Below are 8298 nucleotides of genomic sequence, written 5' to 3' on the forward strand. Positions count from 1 at the left end.
ATCTCTCAACATTTCCCCCATTTTGTCTAAATGAAAAGCAAAAGTTTTAACTAACATAGAAAAACTATGTACAATAAATACAATAACTATATACAAATATATACAGTCAGTACTTGCATTAACAATGTCTAGTCGAAAAACATTTGACAAATTCAGAGAAAATACTCCATTATCTGTCCTATCTTGGTGAGTCCAAAGTGTTGCACCTAATTCACTTTCTATCCTAACTTGAATTACCAACCCAAAACTATCCTTTTATGTCTCTCAACATTACATGCTTTACACCTATTTTGTGAGTTTTTTTTTCTAAATTGTTAACAAGGAAAATTATAACTATAACTATCTAGTCTTCAACTCCATCAGAGACCTGAGAAGGATACAATATTACCTGAGGAAACAGGAAGTGCAAGCAAGTGACTTCCAAAAAATGTGAGCAATGACAGAAACAGCTGGCTGCCTGGACAGTCACCCAAGATTCCTCTGTAACATTAGGGCATCCATCTTCAGCCTTCAGGCCTAGAATATCTGACTGGCTTTTCTGTGAAGCAGGATTTTTGAAGGTCTGTCCTTGCTTGTTATGGAAAAATTCAGCAGTCCAGTCTTTTGGGTTCTGCTTGTTCTATTTGGACAGTATATTGTCAGCAGTTGCAACAAGGGCAGTTTCCTGTCCAGTGACTAACTTCTGACACAAAGAAAGTAAGCTCCATATCAAGTTTCTTCAATGTCCATCATCTTCTCTGAAGTAGACTGGTGCTGCCAGGAGCAGATGTGTCTCATTGTCATAAAAACATAGAACCTTATGTTATTAAAACATCTTAAAGCCATATTCTATAGATCTCTGAAGTGCCTGAAGACCACCTGTTACATAAAATATATCTGTTTGACCTTGAAAACATACTTAACATGACTACAAGTTTGATTGTAATAGGTGACTAATTACTTACCTGCATTTCTTTATTTTCCTAAATAGTTTGTAACAATAACTTCCAAAGAGTATAAATTTATATTGCATTGTTAAATGAACTGTATAGATACAATACCTTGAGCAAGAGTAGAAACATAAGTGCAGTATGTTCTAACAAAAATAACCTTAAATTTGTATCTGTATACAAAAATCCATACCAATGTAAACTATTTAAGACTACTAGTTGCTTTTTTGTTTTAAAAGTAGATTCAATAATATACCCTTTTATCCTATTTCTATATCCCCCCTTTTTATCTTTTTACAATGAGATCTCTGAATCTAATCACCTTTGTTCAGCTTTTTTCCTGACCATTACCAATAACAACTTGTAATCAATTCTCCTAAATTAATATCCACAACCCACTGAATGACCAAAAACCACCCACTCTACCTCTTGGGAATGAGGGCATCATGTTCTTAAAATTACTTCCTGCTATCTGGAGACAATGGCATCTTTAGGGGATACTAAAAAAAATTGTGATAATTGTCAAGTCCTGAGATAGCTAGCTGTATCATTCATTGTCTAGTCTCTGTGTAATGGGAAAGTTCAGGGCTTATCTCAAGTCCTGGCTAGAACATTCTGTGAGGCTGGACCATCTCAACTAGCCACCTTGAAATTGTCCTGAGCAGTTTGTAGTCAAAAGCTGACCTTTGGATGATGTTTGTCAGCTTAGTGGCATTACCACAATCCAGGTGGAATCGTCATTGTGGGGCCCCATCCTCCTTTTGGAGGCTTCAAAGGTCACTTTAGGTATGGTCATGGTTCACTGCAGAAAACTTAAACATTTTAAATGTCAGGTATACCAGATCTCAAAGAGGTTAAAGGACCATAATTTGTTATGTATATCCAGTTTATAAAAACTTAATTCTTAGTTACCTGATAGAGACTCAAATCTGAAATTGTGCACAGGAAGCTGGATGAATCCTTTTTTTATAGATTAGTTAGTACTCTATATGATCATTTAATATCATGACAGAAATTTAAAATATATGTATATTATTTTATAAATTTTATTATCTATTTTAGCAAGTTTTTCTAAGGCCTGTAACTTATCAGTCAAAATGGCAATATTTTCTCTAGTAACTTTTTATAAGGTCTGTATCCTGGCACTCATATCAACCAACTTTTTTAGGGATAAACCAAGAATCATCAAACCGATAATATTTATAGTTGACATTACATAAATCCCATCTAAGTTAATTATCACCTCATTTAATTGTTCCATTTTTACACCATCCATTGTGGAATCAGAGACCTAACTCCTTCCATTGTAACAGTGTTTTCTACTTGTTATGTGGGAAAACACTCTCATTTTCTTAAAAAAAACTAATTCTCTCCTTTAAGAGTTCCCAATTGTCTCACCAAGTCTGTTGATGATGGTGGTGAAGTGTGAGGCTGGCTGCCATGGCACAGCGCATCTGAGTGGAGAACACAGGCAGTGCACAGCCTAGTTGAGGAGCTGCTTGTGTGTAGCTGTGAGCTGAGAGTGTGTGGTGGTTGCAACAACTGTGGAAACCTGCGCGGCTGTCAAGACAGCTACCTAGTGTGGCAGCAGCCCAAGGAGGAGGTCTAGGGGAAGCCCACAATACATGGGAAGAAGGAGCCAGCTGTCTGAAAAATGCACAGGCAATTGTGCAGAAGAAGTAGGTGTGGTAGGATCTGTCTGGAGGCAGTGCTGACTAGTGGTGAGGGGCTAACTCCATTGGCATTTGGAGCCCAAGTGCCTGTGGAAATTGCTGTAGAGAAGCTGCAAAAGAAAAGTCCCAGACTTACTTGGAGAACTTGGGGAAGAAAATGAAAACCTAGCCAGAGGGGTGGTGACTCCGGCTGGTGCAGCTCTGATGGATGTTGGTGGCTGCAAAGCCACAGGCAAGCAGCTATTTTATGAATTCATGCCCCACCTTGGGCACCAGATGAAGCATAAATCTAATTAATCTTATCACTAAAAACGAGGAGTCAGATATCGGGGTAAAATCCTGAAAGATCAGAGAAGCAAAGGAGCAGCCGCCAGTTGCTTCCTACCTCTCCTGTTCCTCCATCCAAAAGGGGCCTAGATTTGCCCCACCTTACTACTTCCTGTCTCCTCTCTGTACAGACCTCCAGATTTCTATGGTTAACTAGTGGCTAGCTCCACACTTTGACTCCAAGCAAACTTTATTTGTCAGAACACAAAATATCACACATCACTTCTCTGAAGAAGATGAAGACTGAGAGATGCATTTATCTATGCTTATAAAAAGAAGTTAATAGGAGTCAGATTAATACTACATCCTTTTAGGAGCATAATCATAGTAGGTTGTCTATCCCCTGCAGAGACACGGGTTCTTGCCCTATAATGGTGCCAGGTATGGGTTTCATCTTTTGAAGCAGGACTTAAATTTAACCCAAAAGTGGCTGTTTACTTCTACAATGTTCATGCTACTCTTGTGTCAGTAGGTGTGTCTTGACACAGCAGTCCTTATTGTAGCTTACAGGTTCATAGCTTTTCTCCTCTGGTGGTGTGTATAGCACTGGAACACACTGGAAAAGCTAGCCCATAGGGAAGAAGCTTCCAGGTCAGAACCAGCTTGAATTCCTGTGTTCTGTGACTCAACAGCATGGGCAATAGTCTGTATTATTGGGGAATTTGGGGGACCTTATAGGCCAACGACTCCAAAAGAAGTAACTCATTTCTGGCACTGGGCTTTTATTTGTTGGTCTACTGTGTGTGATAAGGACATTGCTGCTCTGTTACAGGGTCTCTCTCTCTCTCTCTCTCTCTCTCTCTCTCTCTCTGAGTGTGTGTTTGGAAAGATTTTATAGAAGGCAGTTTAAAAAAAATTAAATACAAATAGCTAAGAAACATTTAAAAATCGTCTTAGTAGTATCCAACAGCCTTAGCCATCAGGAAAAGGCAAACTAAAACTATTTCTAGATTTCATCTGTCCCCAGTCAGAGTAAGATTTTTTAAAAAAAGATGACAAATGATGGCATAAATGTGGGTAAAAGGGGATACTTATTCCCTGCTGGTGGAAATGAACATTGATATGTCTACTTTTAAAATCAACATGGAGGTTCCTCAAAATTTTAGAAATAGATCTACCACACAATCCAGCTATTCTACTCTTGGACATATACTCAAAAGTTTCCATGTCTTACTATTTATTTATCACTATTTATTGCTGCTCTATTCACAATACCCAGGAACTGGAAACAATCTAGATATTCATCAACTGATGAATGGATAATGAAAATGTGGTACACCTACACAATGGAATATTATTCAGATATTAAGAAAATGAAATTATAAAATTTGTAAGCATTTGGAGGGAGCTAGAAACAATCATTTGAAGTTTGGTAGCCCAGACACAGAAAGTCAAATATTAAATTCATTCTCTCATTTGTGGATGTTAGCTTTAAATCTTCATATGCATATGGTTCATTTGGAAATTCTCATAGACATTAGGAAATTACTAAGGGTAATCAGAGGAGTTATTATGCCTGGGGTAATAGTATAAACTGGTATAAAAAGTTAAAAGGGGATTATGGAACAAGAAGCATGAAATTGGGGTTATGGAGGGCATAGTAGAGGTGGGAATACAGTGAAAGATGAATATCACAGAAGACCTTTTGAAAAAGTCATATGGAAACCTACTATTAAGAGTCTTCCTCTTCCATTTTTTTTTTAAATGCACACGATAAGGGTTTGTAAACCATGAGCTGCAGAACACTGGAATTTAATTTTTACATCTAGTTTTACTTTATAATTCATATACAACTTCCTTCTTACCTTTTCCTCCTCCAGTAACTATAGCTGGAGTTTTCTCCAGTCCCTCCTGGGCCCACAGCTGCTCAGACCCAAATAAACACACAGAAACTTATATTACTTATAAATTGTATGGCCATGGCAGGCTTCTTGCTATCTAGTCCTTATAGCTTAATTAATCCATTTCTATTAATCTATAAGTTGCCACTTTACATCTTACTTCTCATGGCGGTGGCTGGCAGCGTCTCCTGACTCAGCCTTCCATTCCCAGAATTCTCCTCTCTGCTTGTCCCACCTATACTATACTTTCTGCCTGGCTACTGGCCAATTAGCATTTTATTTATCAATCAATCAGAGTAACACATTCACAGCATACAGAAAGACATCCCCAGCAAGTAACCATGATTATATTACTTTCTATGAGACAGATTTTAGTTCTGCACATGAATGTGAACGTGTGATTCAAATTGTTGAAAATTTCAGCTGTTGTCATTTTTCCTGAGTATTATTTATTTTACTTTTTATTTTCTTTTCTCCCCAGCCCTAGGGAGTAGACCTTACAGATACTAGATATGCACTCTCCCTGTGAGATGTGTCCCAGTCATATACTATTTTCAAAACTAACTTTTGAAAATTATACACAAATGTGACATAATCTAGAAACTTTAGTCAAGAACACACCTGTGTAACTTACAGAAAAATTACAAATATACTGTATAGAAAATCTTCCCCCCCTTTTCTATTTATTTACATAGATGCATTGAGTAAAATTTTTTTTGAAATGGTATTCTTCATTTTTTGCTTTCCTTATCATATAATGTTATTCTTGATGTTATAATTTATACTAGGGAAAATCTTAGATATGACCCATTAAATTTGATTGTAGCAATGGCACGCTGAGATTTTATATTTTCGGTATTATTCAGAAGTAAGCAGCTACAGTGAGAATGGGAGACATTTTGTTATTAACATTTTGTTCTGATAATATGTGGAAGAGGCCTGACAATCCTCCAGCAATTTGAAAGTTTTCAAAGTGTTTCTATATGTGTGACAGATGAAGCAGAGATTTCACAACTGTTTGCTATTGCCATTAGCAGCCTTTTTTACGTGCACCCCAGGGTCCTTATTAGGATGTGTTCCCAAGCTTCTGTGTTCCTTCCCAGCTTATCACATGCCAGAAAAAGAGTTTGTAAGTCAAAGATAGTATCTGTATCTTTCTCTATATCCATGTGCATCTATATATCCATATATGTGTCACCTACCTTTCTATCTCTATACCTATAATCTATCTATCTATGTCATCTATTTGCAGAGTGGAAGCATCATCCAGTTTTGAAGGAACGATAGGAATGGGTGGGGTAAGATGTACCCTTACAGAGTTTTGGAGGAGGCTGACATAGTGACATTTAAAATAACAACACTACTAATGACAATAAAACTGGTATCAACAAAAAGTCTATTTTTAAAATAAGGATTAAAAGAAAAATAAAACAGCAATGAAATCTAATATGTTTTTTAAGGCATGCTATTAACTAGGTTATATGTTAAGTTTTTCATATGTATCATTTTTTTTTAATAAAAATCCCACAGCTTGTTTTTTTTTTTTTTTTTTTTTTTTTTTTTAAAAAAAAAAAGGAGATTGTCTATAGCTAAGTAACTTGCCTAAGGTCACAGAATGGGTAAATACATATACATATGTTCTCACCTCCAGACACTACATTTCTTAATCTTTGCATTTTACCTGCTCTTGGTAACCATATGTCAGCATTACAAGATCCATTAGTTCCCTTTCCAAAATGTGTGGTTATGGTATCCCCCCTAATTTGTAATATTTCCATTATTAAATATAAAGAAATGTATAAATTAAATACAAAAGAAAGGAAAATATTACATACAGGTCATGAGCAAACTTTCCAAATTCACCCCTGGTGTTCCCTTCCCTATCTGCAGAGTAACATACTACAGAAGTCAAACAGAAGACCTACTTTTGTCTCTTTGAAATTTAATATATAGTACTTGTCATTAAATTAAAACATTGTAGTCTCAGTTTCAATTCTATTCTTTCCATTATTTGATTACATGTAAGTTATCTTAATGCCTGTCATCTAAGAAAGGAATCGCTGTTACTATTGCTAGTGGGAAATAACAAGCTAGAGAATTATACAGATGCAATGTAATAGCTCCACAGAGCACAGAGAAAACAAACAAACAGGAAAGGACAATCAATTTTCTGTATCAGAGGGTGAATAGTTTCTATAAATAAGAACTCCTTCCTATTAGCATGCTGCGGGTGAAGTGACTCACTTGGTCAGTTTTGCTTCTCAAGTCTAATGTACCTTCAGCATTAGAACTAGTACAAGCTAATAATACTGCGCAGTTCATTTTCATAAAACTGATTAAATTGTATCATGGCCTATTGATACAAACCAAGCAATAAATGGAGAGAAAATGCCATGAAGTTTTAATTCAATATAATGTAAAATTAGTGACCTCTGAGAGGGAATATGTTAGTAAAGTACACAAAACTAATCATGTTTGAACAACAAAAGAAAAGAAAAAAACTAGTGAGAAAAAATTTCTGTTTCACAACAGCTACTGAATTTTAATATTAATGAAAATAGCTACCATATATATACATATATATGTGTGTGTGTATTTATATACAGAGAGGATTTACTATTAGAGCAATTTTAGACTCATTAAAATTTGCATGAAAGTTACAGGGATCAGTCACACAGTCCCTGCCACCACATGGGCTTGTTGTTATATCATTACATATTATTATTAACATTCCTTATATGTTTGGAATGATTATTATAATTGATGAAATGCATTATCTCTTAGAGTTCACAGTTTATCTTTTTTTCCTTTTTCCCATAGTTTGCCCTTGGGTTCATTTCTGCTATTGTATATTATTTGTGTAAATATATTATGATATATTCACTCTTATAATACTGTATATAATACTTTTATAACCTTACAATTCATCTGTGTTGTCTAGTCATCCTGTTTGTTTTCCTGGCTCTTAGAAACTGTTACTTTTTAAAAATGCCTCCATAGTCTCATTCTTTCTAGAGTAGAAAATATTTGGAATCATACAGCATGTGTCATTTTCATAGTGGCTTCTTCATAATAATATACACTAATATCTCCATGGATTAAAAGCTATTTTTCCAATGTGAAATATTAGCACATGCACCAACAGTTTATCATTTTATCCACTGAAGGACATTTTGCTGCCTCCAAGTTTTGGTAATTATGAATGATGATAGCATAAATATTTAAGGGAAAGATTTTGTGTAGACATAGGATTTTAAATTCCATTGAATCAATTCTTGTGGTATAGTTTTTGTATTATTTTTATGATTATATGTAATGTTGTAAGAAACTGCCAACCTGCCTTGTGAAGTGGCTTATTTTGCGTCATCATAAGCAACGTACAGAAATCCTTGCACAAATATTTGCTTCCTTTGAGTTGGTTCTAATGATACCACTTTGACCTCTAATTCTGTTAATTTTTGTTTTTTTTTTCTCTTTATTTTTCTCAGACTAACGAATTATTTATCAATAACATTTGGTTGGTTGATT

This window comes from Peromyscus leucopus, chromosome 3 (assembly GCF_004664715.2).
Source record: "Peromyscus leucopus breed LL Stock chromosome 3, UCI_PerLeu_2.1, whole genome shotgun sequence".
Lineage (NCBI taxonomy): Eukaryota > Metazoa > Chordata > Mammalia > Rodentia > Cricetidae > Peromyscus > Peromyscus leucopus.